Below are 19,756 nucleotides of genomic sequence, written 5' to 3' on the forward strand. Positions count from 1 at the left end.
TATTGGTTATAATAAGCAGCTCTGTAAAAACATGCATGTCTCTGGCTCTGTGTCAGCCAGCGAACGCAGATTTGAGTTTAGCAGCTGATGATGTTTTCCTTTTTATAGTTTACGCTAGGGCTGGGTTTTGACACAAATGTCACGATTCGATTCAATATTGATTATTTTGGATATAGATCAGGTGCAGTACATGCCAAGTTTTCTCAAGGAAAGAAACTCTTTCAACTAATGCTGTAAAATATACTATAATATTGAAGGTTAAAATTGACTGATTTGTTAAAATTACACTTAATGAAGTTTTTAAAATAAAAAAGTTACAATTACATAATATTTCTACTTAATTGTTTTTTTTTTTAAATATAAACAATGGTGGCTGTCATAAAAACTTGATGGATTTATTCCAACATGAATTAAACATTAAAACAGTTAAATTTATAATGAATATGTTATATGGTGCATATATTTAGCCAAATGCCCCTCTCTACAGTTTATTTTTCTATCTGCCTAACGAGTTTATGGTCAATGAATATGCTTTTCTGAGGTAAATATGCCATTCCGTGATATTGTTTACAAGCTGTTATATAGACGTCTTTGCGCGGCTGAAACTCTGATTAAGCGATTACATGAGACACGATACGGATTGTAAAGTTGAACTCTTTCTTTTAACTTAGCTTCGGATGTTTAGTCATGTTTATTTTGTGCTATAACTAGTATTAAAGCGGAGGAGATGATCAGTTCACTGAGGCGCTACAGCGATCTGTCACTCCAGATTAAACAGCACCAAAACAGCATTTAATGTTTGAATACTGCAATACAGACAGAACTGAAACCTGAGACTTTGTTTCATATTAAAAGTACCAAAGCACAATGCTTACTGCCATTTATTGGATGAGAAGTGCGCAACAACGTTCCGTCCATTACCTGAAAACAGGCTAGACTAATGGATTCTTGGGATTTAAGAATCAATATCGTTCCGTAAAAATGAGGATCGATTAATATCGAGATATCTATATTTTTTACCCAGCCCTAGTTTACAGGACAAACTGCACATTGCACCCAAAATCATTTGGTGTGATATGATCCCAAATGTAGGGCCAAGCTTGTTGACAAAGATGATGCGTAACACTTACGCTCAGGTTCCTGTCCCAGATCTGTATGGTCCCGTCTTGGCAGCCGGCGGCGATGAGTTTGCCGTCACGGCTGTAAGTGCAGCAGGTGGGCGTCACTCTCTTGCCCTGCAGCGATCGAGGCTTGAACACAGCCTTGTGCTTCTTCTCCGAGTTCAGGTCCCACGTCCGCACCGTCCTGAGAGCGGCATGAGAACAGATCCAACAAATTACTAAAATTTTAATCAAACAAATATATAACTCTAGCTGACATATTTACATTTTATTTAAAAAAAATTTTTTTTTTAAAGAAAACAGAAAATTTTATTTTAAATAAATGTAAATATTGTAAATAAAAAATAAATAAATAAAGTACTAATCATCAGATAAACTGTTGTGACACGCTAGTGCAGATGTCAACAAGTTTAATTTTCCAAACTAAAAACAAAAAAGGAAACTATATATATATATATATATATATATATATATATATATATATATATATATATATATATATATATATATAGTCTAAGGTTCAATAAACTGTTTAATTTAAAAAACAAAACAGATTATAATTTACATTTATTTTACAATATTTACAATTTTTTATTCTTATTTCTTCATTTTATTCTTATAATTATTGTAATATTGTACATAGAACAAAAAACTATTATTTTATTTGAAATAAAATACAATAATGTAATAATATGTGACACGCTAGTATAGATGTCAACAAGCTCAACTTTACAAACAAAAAACACATGTGTAAACAACATCAAAAAATTTGACTACTGTTTAATATGTCAGGCTTTACAGGGTAAAATAAAATAATTAAATTAAATTAAAACATTACAATAAAAACATTTTAAAAACTCTTTCTTTATTTTACTCTTATTGTATATAATAAAAATAAAATGTAAATATTGTAAATAAAAATTTAATATATAATACATAATAAATAAGTAAAATAAAATACAAATTATGTATTGTAAATAAGATAAAATATTAAATTAAAAATAGTGCAAAGACAGATAGATAAACAGCTGACACGCTAGTACAGATGTCAAGTTAAACTTCCCAAACTAACACACTTTACTTTACAGACTGAAAAAGGTGCCAAAAAATCCCATCAGTTTCCAAATTTGAAAAACATTAACACATAATTCAAGATGCTTGCCATCATTTTCACAGTAAAGGTGTCTGGTGTGCTGCATTTCTTTGCTGTAGAAACATTCCCACAGTAAATGAGGCAAATAATAATTAAAAGTGAAGAAAAGTGGAGAAAATGCAGTTTAAGAGCAGCTGAGAGAAATGAGAGTCCAAGAGAATAATTCATGGGATAATCGTTCATTAATCGGATGAGCAGACCTCAAGAGTGAGTGTTTTTGACATTCTGAAAAAATAGACATTAAAGAAAAAAAACTGTATATTTATCAATCATGTTTATATATATATATATATATATATATATATATATATATATATATATATATATATATATATATAAATAATCATTATCAGATAATTATTTTTTAATTGTATCAGATTATTATTTATTTATTTATCAGATAATGATATTGATTTATAATTTAATATAATCATTTAATTTAATATTTATTCATTTAAGAATAATTATTATTTAATGATCCTTTATCATTATTTAAAAAAATATTTAAAAATCACAATAAACAAAATGATATTTCTTCAGACAATAAAATAAATATTTAATTATTAAATCATTATTATTTATCAGATAATTATTAATAATTGATTTTTCAGATATTTATTTCATATTTCCTCTTTATTTAATTTGATAATTATTTATTTATTATTTGATCATTATAATTTATTAGATAATATGTATTCAATCACTATTTATTTATTTGCTATTTATTTGATTATTATTTAAAAAATATTAAAAGTCACAATAAATAAAAACTATATTTATTTATTAGATTATTATTATTTATTGGATAATTATTGTTCATTTATTTTTCAGATGCTCATTTATTTATTTATTTGATAACTGTTCTTTATCCATTTAATTATTTGATAATTAAATGAATAATTATTTTAAATATTATTTGATAATATTTATTTTATATTTTTATATTTATTTATTTAAATAACTGAATGAATGAATGAATGACATTTTTCACAAATAAGGACATTGTTCACATCCTTATATCAGCCACTGTCAGTTTTAAACAGTGAAACACTGGTAAATAAATATATGAATCAATAATCAATGCATTAATACAGAATTCAGCAGAAGTTTGACTTCAAAAGCGCCTCATCCGATCAGATTTCAGAGCCAGAATGATTTGTTCTGAATCATGTTTGAGTGATTTAAGTCTCTGTGTGACCCAGTGATGAATCAGATCATTCAGAGCTCACAACGTCTATTCAGTGAGTCAGAAACGAGAGAGGACGGGACATCTGCATGACAGGCAGATCTGAAGATCCATGAAATTCCCATTTTCTTCCCTTCATCTGCTGAACACATTACAGCTGTGAGCGGCACACGGCCAAATAATACCACCAAAGATCCTCCAAACGCAGTCATGCACTGCCTGAGTCTCCAGCTCCATCACATGACTTCAGATGAACACAGAACAAGCTGTGATTGTTTAGCTGTGCTTGAACTGTGAAGCTGTGACACTATCGACCACAACATTCTTTTAAATAGACTAGATAATTATATTGTCATTAGATGAAGTGCACTGGCATGGTTTAAATCTTACTTATCTGACCGCCATCAGTTCGTGGCAGTGCATGAAGAGGTATCATACCAATCACAAGTGCAGTACGGAGTACCTCAAGGCTCAGTAATAGGACCGTTACTTTTCACGATTTACATGTTACCCTTGGGAGATATTATCAGGAAACATGGTGTTAGCTTTCACTGTTATGCTGATGATACTCAGCTCTATATTTCTTCGGGACACGATGAAACTTACCAATTTGCAAAACTAACAAAATTTATAGTTGATCTCAAAAACAGGATGACTAGCAATTTCTTACAGCTAAATTCTGAAAAAACAGAGGTGTTTTAAATTACGACCTATGCTCTCAATGTCAAATGCAGAAACATTAATTCATGCATTCATGACCTCGAGGTTAGATTATTGTAATGCTTTATTGGGTGGTTGCTCTGCACGTTTAATAAACAAACTCCAGCTGGTTCAAAATGCAGCAGCTAGAGTTCTTACTAGAACCAGGAATTATGACCATATTAGCCTGCTTCTGTCAACACTGCACTGGCTCCCTATTAAACATTGTATACATTTTAAGATCTTGCTAATTACCTATAAAGCCCTGAATGGTTTGGCACCTCAGTATTTGAGTGAGCTCTTATCACATTACAGTCCTTCACATCCGCTGCGATCTCAAAACTCTGGCCATTTGATAATACCTAGAATATCAAAATCAACTGCGGGCGGGAGATCGTTTTCCTATTTAGCTCCCAAACTCTGGAACAATCTACCTAACACTGTTCAGGAAGCAGACACACTCGGTCAGTTTAAATCTAGATTAAAGACCCATCTCTTTAACCTGGTTTACACATAATACACTATCACATTTCTATAATTCAAATCTGTTAAAGGATTGTTAGGCTGCATTAATTAAGCCAACCGGAACCGGGAACACTTCCCATAACACCTGATGTACTTGTTACATTGTTAGAAGAATGGCATCTACGGTAATATTAGTCTGTTTCTTTCTTATTCCGAGGTCACCGTAGCCACCAGATCCAGACTGTATCCAGATCAGATGGTGGATCAGCACCTAGAGATGACAAAAAATATATATAATTATCCGATTACTTAATTAATCGCCAGAATAGTGCTATCAAATGATTAATCGTGATTAATCGCATCCAAAATAAACGTTTTTGTTTGCATAATATGTTTGTGTTCTGTGTATATTTATTATGTATATATAAATACACACACTTGCAGTATATATTTTGAAAATATTTACATGTCTATAATTATATTCATATAATTTATATTATAAGTAAATATATTTAATATATAAACATAACATATTTCTGAAATATATACGTCACGGTTTGGTTTCTGCCTAGTTTCCTGTTTGCCCTTATTTGGTTTTGTTCCGGTTTTCCTCATCAGTTCCTTGTTAATTCATTCATTATCATCACCTGTGTTTAATTAATTATCTTGTTTCCTCGTTTGGTTGATCCCTTTATAAGTCCTCAGTTCTCCTTATGTCTTTGTCTGATCTTAAGTTTATCAATGGAAAGGTTGTTGAAGCCGAATAAAGATACTCCTTTTTCCTACTCCTCGTCGTGCGCTATTTCCCACAACACCATCTCCGTAACAATACATGTATGTGTTTGTATTTATATATACATAATAAATATACACATACATATATTATGTAAACAAATACTTAATCGTTTTAACAAATAGATTAATTGTTTGACAGGACTATGCCAGAATAATCGCCAGATTACTCGATTACCAAAATAATCGTTAGTGGCAGCTCTTCTTCCATTAATGGGCTTTTAAAGGCTCGGAGCAATTGTTTGTGAACGGTCTTAACCGTCAGTGCGTTGTGCTTCAGTGGAGAGTGCTCTGAACGACACGCAACACTTGCTCTGTGAGGAGCAACCCATTCAGATGTGACCCTGACGCCAATCCATCCCACGCCCGACACGGGCCACACAGATCCAGTTCAGCTCGGGCAAGAACACACACCAACACATTTCACATCAGACTTTACCATGTGTCAAAGATGTTAAATATCTACTGGGACTCTTCCATGCTCTTGTCCAGCCTTAGAGACATTCATTTCTGAAATATCAAAGAATCATATTAATCCTGATCCTAAAATGTGGATATCAGTTCACATGACCTATTATAAAAGCTATTTTATTTTGCTTGTATATACCAATGCATACTTAAGAACTGGAAATCTGAGGACCCCCCAGAGTGAAAACACTGGCTTGTATCTTGTAGTACCCCTGAGAAAATACTGTATTCTATACTGTAATCTAAAATACTGTATTCTGGCAAAAACCCACAGACTTTGACTATTTGGGCCCCTTTTCTTGATGCACTACCTTTGTTAGGCTTTAATGATTGACCAGTTTGTATTAATTGTTATGTGTATTTTTCCTTTCTCTTATTTTCTTGCTTCGTTTCTGGGCATTATTGTGTTTATTTATTATTATCATTAATTATTGTAATTCTACCTTTATTTAACATTGATATGACGTGGATGTTTTGACGAACATTTGAGACACTTATACCATGTTTGGTTGGGGGGGGGGGGTTCATTGTTTTTCTCTTTGTTGTTTTTTGTTTTTGTTTGGTTTTTTACCTTTTTTGCTAAGTGTTAAAAAAGGAATGTTCTGATATTATTAGCGCTTTTGCATACTACATAATTTTATGTATATTCCCAATAAACATATCTTTACAAAAGAAAATGGGTCACATTTATTGGTGATGGTTATGGTATTTAAAACACACACTGTGTTTCTTTTTGTTGCAATTATTATTATAAATTTTTTCCTCTTAATAGAAATGCCTATAAATAAAGTATTCAAAACCACATACACACCTATCTATCGATCGATCGATAGATAGATAGATCGATAGATCGATAGATCGATATATATATATATAGATATATATATATAAATTATAATAACATTTATAAATTATATCAAATTGAAAATTAAACCGATAAAAATATATTTTACTTATTTACCAAGTACATAGTACTTTTAGCAGTGGTAAATTACTACTATATCATATGATATATAATATCACCTTATATATATATATATATATATATATATATATATATATATATATATATATATATATATAACCTATTTTATTTATATTTTATAAAAGTTCAATAAACTATAAATAAATATGATAAAATAAAAAAAATAAAAATTTTACTTTTACATGTTTAGCAGTGGAGCTTCAGTATTAAAATGTTTTCTTATGTCTTGTTTTTTAATATGTTAAAATATAATTTATAATATTAAAGATAACATTAATTGTAAAAGTTAATTTTTTTAGTTAAATTAAATTAATTATAAATAAAAGCTTAAAAAATGAACAGATACATTTAAAAATATATATATTTAGCAGTGCAGCTACAGCTACATAATATATTATTATATATTTTATAAAAGTTAAATAAATTATAAATAAATAAAATAAATACATTTTACTTTAATATTTTTGCCAGTGTTGTTTGAAAGAGGATCAATTACTAAATTCAGCAACATTTTAATACGTTCACTACCATCTATAATAAATTTTAGGCAAATTACTGTCAGATTAAAAAAAATAGTTAATAAAATAAAAATAATAATGAAATAATGAGCAAAGATGATGATCACTGGTGAGCAGAAGTTATCTGATCGGAGAAGAGATGTGTTTTACAATCCTAATACTTCTTACATATCAGAGACGTTTGGCCAAAGCCCCGGAGGTTAATTAACACTGATAAGATCAGCAATTTAGCAAAGATCCCGAGCATATGGGATATCTCCTAATCCGTCTTCAGCACTACAGCCGAAACCAATGAGTGCATGTCTAAAAATACACTCTGAACAATCAAGATCTCAAACATGTTCAAAACATTTAGAAATACAGTCCTCCTGAACGTCTGTCATCACGGTCTCTGGGTCGTTTCCAGACATCAGCCTCATTTCAGCATCACCTTTTAAAACAAAAATGTGACCCTGGACCACAAAACCAGTCATAAGGGTCAATTTCTTTGTTGGCTATTGCTACATTTATACCTGTGCAACTCATGACTGCTTTTGTGCTGCAGGGACACATAAATGTCACACACAAATTCATACACGTGTATTAAAACTGATCCGTCCCGCTATTACGGCTCCGCAGTGTTTATTCTGCAGGAGAAACACAAATATTATAGCACTGAAGCGGTGGAGAGTTTTGTGAGAAGTAGCTGTAGCAGGTGGCAGATCTCCAGAGCTTTTAGTGTGGAGCCAGAAACCTGCTCTCACTGCAGCAAGGCATGATGGGAATCCGCGGCATTCGGACCGCGCCGGGATTTTACCGCGTTACAGAACAATGCAGTGAGGGTCACGCAGAGGTCACCGCAAATCATCACCTGACAGCCGCGAACGAGAGCGGAGTTCACCGACTCTGGAGAAACGCTCAGAGAACTGCAGAAGACTTTCCTCGGTATATTTTGCATAAAGAAAACTAAACCTATTTTAGAAACATTTAAAATTAGGATTTAACAAAAACAAATACTTAAATTGTGATGTATATAACATTTTAATACACTACTGTTAATACTTTTATTCATTAAGGATATATTAAATGCATCTAAAGTCACAGCAAAGATATTTATTTATAATGTCACAAAAGATCTGTGAATTAAAAAAAAACTAACAATTTTTTAAATTAAAATGAAGTTAAAAGTAATGTAAATTTACAAAAATATTGTGCAGCACAACTGTGTTCAACATTGATAATAATCAGAAATGTTTGTTGATCAGTAAATCAGTATATTATTATGATTTCTGAAGATCATGTGACACTGAAGACTGCAGTAATGATGCTGAAAATACAGCTGCAGATCACAGAAATACATTACATTTTAACACATATTCACATAGAAACAGCTGTTTGAAATTATAATAATATTTAACCATTTTTACTGTATTCTTGATCAAATAAATGCAGCTTTGCTGAGCAAAAGAGACTCTTTCAAAAACATTTAAAAAATCTCACAGTAGTTTAGATTTTAGTTTTATCTTGTCCAGCACTGCTGAGATAATGTTCGACAGAAAACACTATTCATTTAGCCGGTTTATGTTTCCAACAAAACTACATTTCCCATCATCCCCTTTGACAGCACAATATGTGCTCTTTTTATTTTATTGCAGACTAGAGCAACACAAACAAGCTTTCTATGTCTTTCCAAACAAAACCACATCCAAAGACTTCTCAGCTTCTAGATGTGATAAAACACCCAAAACAGCTATTTTCAGTCAGGTCAAACTCAAGGCTCATCCATCCCATGAACCCTTGGGAACCGATGGTGTCAGTCTGTCAGAGTAATCTACAGCGAGCAGGACAGTAATCGCACCAAAGAGTCCATCTCGGCCCCTGCGTGGCCCCTGTTAACCCCGCACAGGCCCGTCACAGGACACATGTGGCCCCTGTTGAGCGCTGATATAATGTCCCACCAGGGACGGCTCACATCTGCAGCTGTTCCTCGAGCTCCTCTGAACGCGTCGACATGCGCCGCTACGTGCCACGCGACGACTTCCAGAATCTATATTACCACAGCTACATCTGTAACGCCACGGTTCAGATGCACAGCAAAACCAGCGCGCTTGTATAGGGAACACAACGAGGGCATGATTTGACGCAGGTTTACATGCATATAACATTTCACAGGCCTGTAGTTTGGAGGCTGTGAACACTGACACATCTCAACAGGAACGCTGCAAAACACTGAACGTATCGGCATTTATTGCTGCGGCGCATTATTGCAAGAGAGAAAAAACATACAGCATGACCAGTGTTGGGTAAGTTACTCTAAAAAAGTCATTAATTACTAGTTACTAATTACATCTTCAACAGTGTACGGTACAAATTACTCTCTCCAAAATTTAGTGAAGTGACATTCAGCCAAGTGTGGTGACCCATACTCGGAATTCCTGCTCTGCATTTAATCCATCCACCGTGCACACACACAGCAGTGAACACACACACACACACATACACACACACACACAGCAGTGAACACACACACACACACATACACACACACACAGCAGTGAACACACACACACACACAGCCGTGAACACACACACACAGCAGTGAACACACACACACACACACACACACACAGCAGTGAACGCACACACACAGCAGTGAACACACACACACACACAGCAGTGAACGCACACACACACACAGCAGTGAACGCACACACACAGCAGTGAACACACACACACACACACACACAGCAGTGAACACACACACACAGCAGTGAACACACACACACACCGTGAACACACACCCGGAGCAGTGGGCATTTATGCTGCGGCGCCCGGGGAGCAGTTGGGGGTTCGGTGTCTTGCTCAAGGGCACCTCAGTCGTGGTATTGAGGGTGGAGAGAGCGCTGGACATTCACTCCCCCCACCTACAATCCCTGCCGGCCCGAGACTCGAACCCACAACCTTTGGATTACGAGTCCGACTCTCTAACCATTAGGCCACAACTTCCCATTTATTTAATTACTTATTACTTTTTCTAAATCCTATATCAAGTTAATGATACAAGGATAGACATGAAACAGTTCTTTTAATTCTTTCAAGTAACTACATAAATTTAGATTATGGTCCAATTCTCACTATTAACTATGATTTTTGCCTCAAAATACTCCTAATTACTGCTTATTAATACAACCCGAATTCCGGAAATGTTGGGACGTTTTTTAAATTTGAATAAAATGAAAACTAAAAGACTTTCAAATCATATGAGCCAATATTTTATTCACAATAGAACATAGAGAACATAACAAATGTTTAAACTGAGAAATGTTGCACTTTTATTCACTAAATGAGCTCATTTCAAATTTGATGCCTGCTACAGGTCTCAAAAAAGTTGGCACGGGGGCAACAAAGGGCTGAAAAAGCAAGAAAGTTTGAAAAGATTCAGCTGGGAGAACATCTAGCAACTAATGAAGTTAATTGACATCAGGTCTGTAACATGATTAGCTATAAAATGGATGTCTTAGAGAGTCTCTCAGAAGTAAAGATGGGCAGAGGCTCTCCAATCTGTGAAAGAGTGCGTAAAAAGATTGTGGAATACTTTAAAAACAACATTCCTCAATATCAAATTGCAAAGGCTTTGCAAATCTCATCATCTACAGTGCATAACATCATCAAAAGATTCAGAGAAACTGGAGAAATCTCTGTGTGTAAGGGACAAGGCCGAAGACCTTTGTTGGATGCCCGTGGTCTTCGGGTCCTCAGACACACTGCATCACTCATCGGCATGATTCGGTCATTGACATTACTAAATGGGCCCAGGAATACTTCCAGAAACCACTGTCAGTAAACACAATCCGCCATGCCATCTGCAGATGCCAACTAAAGCTCTATCATGCAAAAAGGAAGCCATATGTGAACATGGTCCAGAAGAGCCATCGTGTCCTGTGGGCCAAGGCTCATTTAAAATGGACTGTTTCAAAGTGGAAAAGTGTTTCCACTGAAAAAATTGGGAATTTGATCAAAACAGCAGATTTTTATGAATAGATTCTTAGCCCTAAAAGAGACGACATACAAACATTTGAGAGGCTGTGGGGAGAGGCAGGGAAAGTGTAGGTCTCATTTCTTGGTTTCATGTTCAAAGGGTGTTTGTTGTGAATATTTTAGATATATTGACTATATTGAATGTTCACACATTCTTTGTTTAGCTCACAGGAAGCATTTAAAACTGTAGTGGGAAATGCCCTCTGATAAACGTCGATCTAGTTCATATTTAGACATGTTGGAGGGGACTCATCTGTTTAAAAAGCTCTTCAGCATTAGCTTATTAGGTTTACAGTGAAATTTGATTAATTAAATGCTTACATGTTTTGTAATCTGTCTCTAAATGTTTGTTTCTAAATGTTGAGTTATTTCTGAACTTACAAATGACTCTCTGAATCAGACTCGCTTAGTGACTGGATGAATGTCAGAAACAATATTAAAATGAAATAAAAACATTAAAAGAAGCATAAATGACTCCTATGAACAGATTCTTAAATTGGTCAAGAAGACAAAAAGAGATGGATTTTTATGAATAAATTACACTTATGGAGCGATTCTTGAAAAGGCCAAAACAATGTCTGAGAAACGACTCACTGAATCACTACATCTGACTCACTTTCATCATGACTTGCATGTTATTATATTTAAATAAAAATAATAAAATCTGATCAAAAAACATATCACTTTTGTTTAAGTTATGAGTTATAAGAATGGATTGTGTTTGAGGAATATATTTCAGAGCTTATACAAACGTTAAATTTGATTAAGACAATCATGCATTTGGCTTCATGTGGTTTGGAAAGTTTCAGTGACTAACATCAAACTGAATCACTCACAACAAGCCCAGTGAAATACCCACAATCCCCTGGGAAAACTCAAGAACAAATGGTTTTCAGAAAGGCCATGAACATACTCAAATATGCAAACACAAAATGCCTGCAGAAACAAAGCTCAACACTCGACTTTAACCTCAAACGTGTGCTGAGCCACGACAGAACGAGACTAAATGCTAAATGCCAGCGCTCTAACGACTGTGGAAATCAAGCTTAATAAGACGAAAGGATTCGCATTGGACGACTCACCCGTCATTGGAGCAGGTCAGAAACTCCTCTTTCATTTTGGGATGCCAGCAGCCATCGTTCAGCATCGCTGTGTGACCCTACAACAGCATGCAAAGCACAAATTAAACAACATTCAATTTGAATCATACTTATGAAAAAAATAGGAATACAATTAACATAAATAAACAAATAGTTTGAATCATAAATAAACGCATACATACCAAGTAAAATACCAATAAATCATTTAAATAATACTTATAAATAAAATTTAAATCTGAATGAAATTTCAATAGATAATTTGAATCATATAAATTAAATATAAATATAATGGCAATACATCATTTGAATCATATTAATACATCTGGATACAATTCCAAAAGTTTGGTTCATATTAATAAATAAAATCTGAAATAAAATCCAATAAATAATTTGGATCATATTAATAAAATAAATATAAAAGTTTAATATTATTCCAATAAATAATTGAATCACATTAATACATAAATAAAAATAATAACTGAATAATAATTTAATTATATTAATAATTTGAATTATATTAATACATTAGGAACAATCTGGAAGTCAAATAAATAAATAAATACTAGAAAAATAATCAATAATTTGAATTATTTGAATCATGTTAATAAATAAATAAAAATAACATTTGTACAATTACAATTAATAATTTGAATCATATTAATACACACAGTGTCCTCCATAAGTATTGGAGCAGTAAAGACAAAATTGTTCTGTTGGCTGTGGAGTCAAGACATTTACAAATATGATTAAAAGATGAATATGAGGCAAAACTACAGAATGTCACATTTTATTATTAGCCGTTTCAACACATACATGTTTTAGCAGCTAAGAAGTTCAGCACTTTTAGAGTTCATCCCTCTATCTGATGTGAGCATAAGTATTGGAGCAGTTGCCTCACAGGTCTTTCTAAGTGATCAGCTGTGTCCTGTTGCATTAATTCTTCAGATATTAAAAGCAGGGAATGTGTCGTATCAGTTATATCCATTACTTCTGTATTCTGAATCTTGCATTCGATGATGATACACAAACCAGGATGAAGACGAGGGAGCTGACTTTGAGAGAAAAGCAAGTAATTTGGATGCTAAAAGAAAAGAGGAAGTCAGTTAGAGCTCTAGCAAAAACAAAGGGCATGGAGAAATCAAGAGTTTGGAAACCACCAGAGACACCAGCAACCAACAACGACCTGATCGACTGAGAAAACAACAGTAGTTGATGACAGACAAATCATAAAAGCTGTGAAAATGAATCCTAAAAGACATGTCTGTAAAATCACCAACAACTTCCAGAAAGCTGGGGTGATGCTCTGACAATCTACTGTCCTCAGGAGACTTTGACACAGAATTACAGATGCTACCCAGCAAGATGACCTCTGACCAGCACCAAACATAGAAAGGCAAGATTAGAGTTTGCAAAGATCCCAAGCATACAGCCTCATCTGTAAAGCATGGTGGAGGTGGTGTCATGGCATGGGCATGCATGGCTGTCTCTGGAACAGGCCCTCGCAACTTTACTGATGACTTAATGTATGATGACAGTAGCAGAATGAATTTGTTGAAACGGCTAATAATAAAATGTGACATTCTGTAGTTTTGTCTCATATTCATCTTTTAATCATATTTACAAATGTCTTGACTCCACAGCCAACAGAGCAATTTTGTCTTTACTGTTCCAATACTTATGGAGGGCACTGTGTGTATATAAAAATAATATCTAATTATTAATTATTAAGAACTGATTATTATTAGAAGTAGCATTAATTATTATCTAAATAAAATTACAATAAATAACTGAATCATATAAATAAATACAAATCTGAATAAAATTCCAATAAATAATTTGAATTAATGTCAGCATGTCAACAAAGCTGACTATATATTAAAGTACATTTTTTGGTCTTACTATGGATGATTAATTAACGTAAATTATCAAAAAAGGTACTTTAGAATTATTAATATCTTTCTTACTAAACACCACTACTAATAAATATCATCCTAACATGAATAAAACGACTGAATGAACATGTTTCCAATGTTGACTTTAAAGTGTTCATTTAGACAGGAAATGAGCGTCCAATCGAAGAACATCAGAACGCTTTTATAAAGTCATTCTGAGAGGATAAATAAAGCTGTCAGTGGTGGTCTGTAATGATGAGCACATGCTGCATTGTTTAAAGTGCATTATTAAAGCGTGCCATTCATTCTCCGCATCATAACAAATATGTTCTGAATACTTTACTGCAGCATTTGTTCATTTGACCTTCAAGACGCCCAAAGACACACAACTGGCCTCATGGGATACAAAACACAAATTCAGAGCAGATATCTGGCATGATTTGACTCCGATCACGCATCACAACTGCTTCCTGTCAGTCAGTGACTAAACAGGAAACAAAAGATGGTTTGCTTGGAGCTACTGACCAATATGACTGACCGCTAATAACACCCACAAAAACTATTAAATATTGTTTTTGTTAAATTAAATAAAATATAAAACTAAAAACTGTTAAAATACTAAAATGTTTTTAATAATTTTTTAAGCTTAATTATTATTATTTGTGCTCTTGTTCTTTTTATTAGTTGTGTTTATTTTTTGTGTTTTAATGTTTTTGAAAGAGTCTTTTCTTCTCACCAAGGCTTCATTTATTTGATCAAAAATACATTGGAAATTGTGAAATATTATTACAATTTAAAATAACTGTTTTCTGTGTGAATATATTTTCAAATGTAATTTATTCCTGTGATGCAAATCTGAATTACTATCATTAGCGCTCAGTTATTAATAATGCTTGTTATTATTATCAATGTTGAAAACAGTTGTGGTGCTTCACAGTTTTGTGGGAACTCGGATACATTTTATTTTTCAGGATTCACAGATGAATAGAAAGTTCAAAAGAACAGCATTATTTAATTTATTTAATCTTTTGCCACATTATAAAAGTCTGTGACTTTTGATCCATTTAATGTCTCCGTAATGAGTAGAAATATTCATTACTTTTTTGTTTTTCAACTAAATATCACTTACCCCAGTGTATCTGTTTCAACAGAAATATTGTGCAGCATAACTGTTTTCTACATAATAATAATAATAATGTTTGTTGAGCAGTAAATCAGTATATTATTATGATTTCTGAAGATCATGTGACACTGAAGACTGGAGTAATGATGCTGGAAATACAGCTGCAGATCACAGAAATACATTACACTTTAACACATATTCACACAGAAAACCATTATCTTAAATTGCAATATTTTAAAAAATTTCATCCAGCCTTGGTGAGCAGAAAGTTCTAATCACAAGTGTGTCTATAGAGTATGCCAAATGTGCTCGCATGTGGAAGTAATAACTATGATAATAAAACTGACTGCATTCAAGTATTTCTGTTATGGACGTCCAGTTGGCATCTTTCAGCAGCAAAACAAGACATTGACAATGATTGAAGAAAACAATATTTATGTCTGATGCTGAAATGCACTCACAATGGCGCATAACGAACCCGAAGAGGAGAGAAAGCTAATTCCAATCAAAGCCAGTGGAAGCGGTTTGTCCCGCTACATTAGTGACGCGAGCATCGGTCACACACTGATTACAGAGGGACAGCGTGTCTGCGGACGGGCCGAAGGACCAGGTGCAATATTTAGTGTGCGCTGGCCTCTCTGATGTAGTTCATGTACACCTCATTACGCCTCAGTCAACAAACAGCGTCCAGATGCAGCAAACAAACAGAGCGTGAGAACTGAGAAACCCTCCGAGCATGAGAACAAGCAGAGCAGATACTGAGCACAAATCAGACAAAAAGCATCCATAAGACGCATACTGCCTTGTCTCTTTCTGACCCTTATAATTAAAGGGATCGTTCAAAACGTAAGTCAATGGCTACTGCCACTTTGAGAGTCATAAAAGCATATACAGAGAACATGATATATTGAGGTCTTATGAAGCGAAACGACTGATCTGTGCAAGAAACAGCTGACCGTCTGAACCAAGTGCAGCTTCGCTTTAAAACACAGCAAAAACAGACTTGATGAAGAGATTATATTGTGCTTTCGGTTTGAGTTCTTTTGACAGATGATGACCCAAAACACCACTTTAAAACCTTTTAGAATAAGAAGTTTAAATATATTTTAAAAACTAACTTTTTCCCGGAGGACCGTTTCATATTGTCATGTGACCACGATAACATCGAGACAGTTTTGCTATCGCGATATTGATAATAATGTTACATCTCTGGTTTTTGGTGAAGCGTCTGAATCAGTTCGCAGCTCGAGCAGCACAGATCTACTAGTTACTCAATCAAAACTCAGACATCTGACAGTCACCGACTGGAAATGAGCCAACATAGCAGCGTATCTGATCCTGTGATGAATGACTCGTCCAGCGCTCCAGTTCCTCCATCGGTCACTAGCCATGTTTCCATCCACATTAAAAACCTATATCGCATTAAAAACCTGGATGGAAACGCCAAGATGCACATAAATTCTGAAAATGCACATAAAAAATGCGCATAAACTATGATGGGAACATATTTACAGAATAAATTCCTCCATGTGCATCGAAAAAGTCATGTGAGTTTGCGCTATGAGACGGGATAACTTTAATCAGCGAACCGATCTATATGTTGTTTTGGTCATTCTGAAATGCCTGAGCAAAGTCTGTCATCAATATATTTCTGTATAATTGTCTTAAACGACTGCGTTCCTAAATAACAGGCATCCGCCTCAGAAAGCAGTGTTTCGTCTGATCGCTCTGAGGTGCAAGTCATTTATCATGTGACCCTGGACCACAAAACCAGTCATAAGGGTCCATTTATCGAAATTAAGATTTATACATCATCTGAAGCTGAATAAATAAGCTCTCCATTGATGTATGGTTTGTTAGGATAGGACAATATTTGAAAATCTGGAATCTGAGGGAGCAAAAAAATCTAAATATTGAGAAAATCTCCTTTAAAGTTGTTCAAATGAAGTTCTTAGCAATGCATATTACTAATCAAAAATTAAGTTTTGATATATTTATGGTAGGAAATGTACTAAATATCTTCATGGAACATGATCTTAATATCCTAATGATTTTTGTCATAAAAGAGAAATGTATAATTTTGATCCATACAATGTATTGTTGGCTATTGCTACAGATATACCTGTGTTACTCATGACTGCTGTTGTGCTGCAGGGACACATTCAGTATTTCCCTGTTTGCCTGAGGCTCTGGGTTACAGGTAATAACCTTGTAAATAATGTTCAGTTTCTTGCACAGACTGATTGTTTCGCTTCAGAAGACCTCAATATGAAGACTTTATTTACAAAAACATAACTCCAACAGTCGCTTTTTGGCAAAAGTATAAATATTTTATATATAAATAATTTTAATTAAAATATTAAAATCATTATATTAAAACTGATGTAATATACAATATTGGTTTATATATATATATATATTTATATAATTAAAATGTTATCTTGCTTTATAGGAACTATTAATGGTAATAAGATAATGGTAATAAGGCTGTATTTTCTTCAAATAGACAGGCTGGTTAATACTTAAATAATATTTTTATTGTATTACTTTGGTGTGATATATATGGTATGATATTCTATTCCTATAATAATTAATCATATTTATTAAAAATTATTTTATTCTAACAATGTGCTTACTTTTCATGAAAATAAGGTCAAATATATTAATGGTCTTAAAAATGTTAGTAAAATAGTTCATCCCGACATTTTACTTTTCTTTCATTCTCATCACTTTAATGCACTAACTTTTTATTTAAATAAATTATAAGCTGCACTACAAACAGTCCCATGATGCATAAATACAATCAGAATAATATATCATTATTTTTGCATTGCTTCACTGTCATTAAAAAAACAAAAGCAAAAAGTATTAAAGGTCTTAAAAAGTCTCAATTTTAAAGCAAGCTGTATTTCTTTGTTGTGGTGTGTAATGTGACCCATGTGTGTGCTAATACAGTACAAGCACAAGAGAACAGCGTAATCTGTGCAAACCGAGTCCAGTTGGAAGCGATTCATCATCTCTGCGCTGTTTGAGAGAGAATTGAGCACAATTAGAGTCAGATTGAGCGCTGCGGTCCTGGAGAGGCTGTAAACGGTGTCAATGACTCTGTGAGAGCACAGAGAAGAAGAAAACACGGCCATCGTGTCAATTCCTGTTACCCTCTGCGGGTCAGCGGCTTTATGGGCTCCACATGTGTTTTCTTTGGCCGCTCTGCTGGTAAAAAGATGCCACCGTACCTGGGCTGATGAACTCGTTAATGTTGCGTGGCGCTTTAGTAAACCGCACTCGGGCTCAGTCAATTACAGTTCAACATCTCGAGACAATTGGCTTCCACTTTCAGGAGGATTTCAAGGAAAAAGACAAGAACAAAAATACCCAGCATCTGGCTGCATTTAGCTGATTGGACCAGAGATCCAGGGCCTGTTTAAAAATAGCCTTTGTATGGAAAATGTGATTTCAATTTTATTTTTGCAATAAATTAATAGGAATAAAATGTGCTTAATTATAATTAACAACAAGAAATTGTAAAATGCAAAAAAAATATACATCACGAAAATAGGATTCATTTTCCACTTGTAAAATATAATCATTTTCATGACTGTAAAACATTATAAATGCTACAAATGTTTATCTACATAAGCATAAGATATATGCATCAAATATTACCATAATGTTTACTTTTTACAATAGAATTTAAATAATTTTTATATTATATTATAATATATGTTTTTGCATTCAATTAATGGGAATTTGAGGATGAAATGTATTTAATTCTACTTGTAAAATATTTGTATTTTATATTATGCATCTCTATAAAGTTATTTTAATGATTAAAAAAATATTTATAATATTTTTAAAAATATATATTTAAAATATACATTTATTTCATATTTAAATATTTAAATTGAATGCTGATTGCTGATTGGTTGAATTCACGCAGCACTGTATTTCAACCGCCATATTCACAGAATTTTTTGAAGTATTACTGTTATTGTGTCATGAAATGTAGTTTTAAAAGTATTTCAGGCAAGGATGTAGTTGTTTAAAACTCAAATCTGCGCTTTATTAATAAAAACAGCGCCTATTTGAAAATGTGCTTAGCTGATTTCGGAGCTCCAGGCGCTCAGTGCTCATGTATCATCACCTCGGCTAGTGCCTCTGACATCTGCCGCTGGCTCTGATGTCTCTGTAGTGGTTAAACATGAGATATAATTGGATTTGGGTAAATCTACCAGGT

General features: G+C 33.5%; 1 pseudogene across 1 annotated transcript in view; it reads right to left on the reverse strand.

Moving 5' to 3' along the window:
- LOC306866270 (WD repeat-containing protein 70-like) overlaps window positions 1-19,756 on the reverse strand; it is a 57,028-nt pseudogene that overhangs the window by 35,048 nt on the left and 2,224 nt on the right. The window contains exons 4-6 of the transcript in view: window positions 18,510-18,624; window positions 12,487-12,563; window positions 1,057-1,305 (exon numbers count right to left, since the gene is read on the reverse strand). The product of the transcript in view is annotated as a WD repeat-containing protein 70-like (transcript). The remainder of the gene's footprint in view (window positions 1-1,056; window positions 1,306-12,486; window positions 12,564-18,509; window positions 18,625-19,756) is intronic.

Source organism: Barbus barbus (assembly GCF_936440315.1).
Source record: "Barbus barbus genome assembly, chromosome: 47".
In the NCBI taxonomy this organism is placed as follows: Eukaryota; Metazoa; Chordata; class Actinopteri; order Cypriniformes; family Cyprinidae; genus Barbus; species Barbus barbus.